This window comes from Engraulis encrasicolus, chromosome 4 (assembly GCF_034702125.1).
Source record: "Engraulis encrasicolus isolate BLACKSEA-1 chromosome 4, IST_EnEncr_1.0, whole genome shotgun sequence".
In the NCBI taxonomy this organism is placed as follows: Eukaryota; Metazoa; Chordata; class Actinopteri; order Clupeiformes; family Engraulidae; genus Engraulis; species Engraulis encrasicolus.
The window spans coordinates 57,694,892-57,697,391 of NC_085860.1; the positions used below are offsets into that span (position 1 = coordinate 57,694,892).

Below are 2,500 nucleotides of genomic sequence, written 5' to 3' on the forward strand. Positions count from 1 at the left end.
TGCGCGAGTGTGTGTTTGTGCGAGTGACTATGATTGTGTGTGTGACTGTGTCTGCACGCTTGTGTGTAGTTCCCAACAGCCTCTCCACACCCCAGTGGAGTCCCATGTGGGTCCACTTCCCATCAGCACACTGGAAATGACCTTTGACCCCGACTCAGTGTCCCACAGGCACACACATCACAGCTGACTCTCTCTCTCTCTCTCTCTCTCTCTCTCTCTCTCTCTCTCTCTCTCTCTCTCTCTCTCTCTCTCTCTCTCTCTCTCTCTCTCTCTCTCTCTCTCTCATACACCCACACACAAAGCCATTATGCGTAAACATTGTGACCAACACAATGAAACCACACACACACACAGACACACAGACACAGACACAGACACACACACACACACACACACACACACACACACACACACACACACACACACACACACACACACACACACACACACACACACACACACACACACACACACACACACACACACACACTTCTTTGTTATTTCCCCCTCTTCATCCCTGACTTTTTATCATCTTTTTTGTAACTAATGTTCTCCGTTTCCACTTTGATGACCTTCACTGCTCTATTTTGTTTCATCCTTGTAGCATTTCATTTACATTGACATGACATTTATGTTCTTTAAGTATGTCAATCTCAGAGAGGGCTGGCACATGCTTACGTGCGTGCGTGCGTGCGTGCGTGCGTGCGTGCGTGCGTGCGTGCGTGCGTGCGTGCGTGCGTGCGTGCGTGCGTGCGTGCGTGGTGGTGTGGTTGGGCTGAGTGGATTGAGGTGAAGAACAAAAAGTGTGCTCAGGAGCAGATGGTCAGGAGGAGGTTATGCAGGCTCAAGGTGAGATGGCCGAGATGACACCTGTTTGTGTGTGTGTGTGTGTGTGTGCGTGTGCGTGTGCGTGTGCGTGTGCGTGTGCGTGTGCGTGTGCGTGTGCGTGTGCGTGTGTGTGCGTGAGAGGGAGAGAGAGAGAGAGTACTAAGGGGGGAAGCACGACTAAAGGTGGTGCGCTCTCTTTCTGCCCATCTGTCTCTCTGCCTGTCCTTCTGCCTCCCTCCCCCTCTCTCCCTCTCTGTCACCCTGTGTGCCCCCAGTGCTCCATTCTCCTGATTCTCACCTGTGCTACAGTTTTTCTCTATCGCGTTGGAGAATTTCTCGAATCTCTGTTGCAATTTGCTAAAATCAAGGCATTTCTCAAACAGAATAGTATGGATCACCTGCTGAACAGTGTTTTGTTCAAAATCCTTATATCATCAGGCAGTTTATTTTGCCAATGAATGTGTCAGTGCCATCAGAATGTTTAGTCATTGTGTCTGTGTATGCACAAGATAATCAAATTGATTAGTCCTCTTGTCAACTGAATAGTGCACTTTGGAAGGTCTTTCCTATGCCAAATGTGGTTTAGGTTTGACGATTTTTTTTTTACTTTATGTTATGAGCGAGATTGATCAGAAAACACACACACACACACACACGCACACACGCACACACACACAGAGACACACACACATACACACACACACCCACACACACCCACACACACGCATACGCACACACACACACACACACGCACGCACACACACACACACACGCACACACACACACACACACACACACACACACACACACACACGCACACGCACACGCACACGCACACACACACACACACACACACACACACACACACACACACACACACACACAGACACACACGTGTGCGCAGGCACAATAACAAATAAATATGGTGTTTCTTTTCCAATAGTCTGTTCAGTTCTGTTCATCATGATACAGCGGAGGAACAGGACCCCCAAGCACTCAGGACTACACTGCCCTACAATCTAAGAACGCAGTAACTCTGAAAACGGCAAACTGAGAAAAAAGGCTTCAAAGTTTCCCATATGGCGCGACAACTGTGTTGTCGGTAAATTGGTGGTGACACTTCCTGATAATGCTTTTTTAGGATAGAAATTTAATGCACAAAAACAAAAAAAACAACATTTATTTGCCACAAAAAACAGAGTTACTGCGTTCTTGGCTGGTACTACTGCCACAAAAAGGAGTTACTGCATGAGTTACTGCGTTCTTGGCTAGTATTACTGTCTACTCCCAAACCAGTCCCATTGAAACGTGCAGCAGTAACTCGCCGACTTACTGCGTTTTTGTTTTGTACGACATAGCCTTTAAATACAACAGGCAGTAACTTTTTTTGGGTCATTTTTGCACTTTCAAAATGAGTTTTCTCCAAAACGGGACGGTGTTGGACCACCATTTTTTGACACAAGACAAATGAGGTAGTTTAAAACCCATTTCCGATATAAATTTTTTTTTAGACCATTTTGACTTACTGCGTTCTTGTTTTGCACAGCAGTGCAGGTCTACTACTGTCACAATTGAATGGAAATATCAAACCCAACACGGAGATCCTACTAGGATTTGGGCCCCAGGCAACACCCCAGCTGGTGCCCTGCCCCCCACCGGAGTACTGTCCCCA

General features: G+C 47.2%; 1 pseudogene; it reads right to left on the reverse strand.

Moving 5' to 3' along the window:
• The window catches only part of LOC134448158 (cadherin-13-like), a 235,933-nt pseudogene that overhangs the window by 56,440 nt on the left and 176,993 nt on the right, over positions 1-2,500 (reverse strand).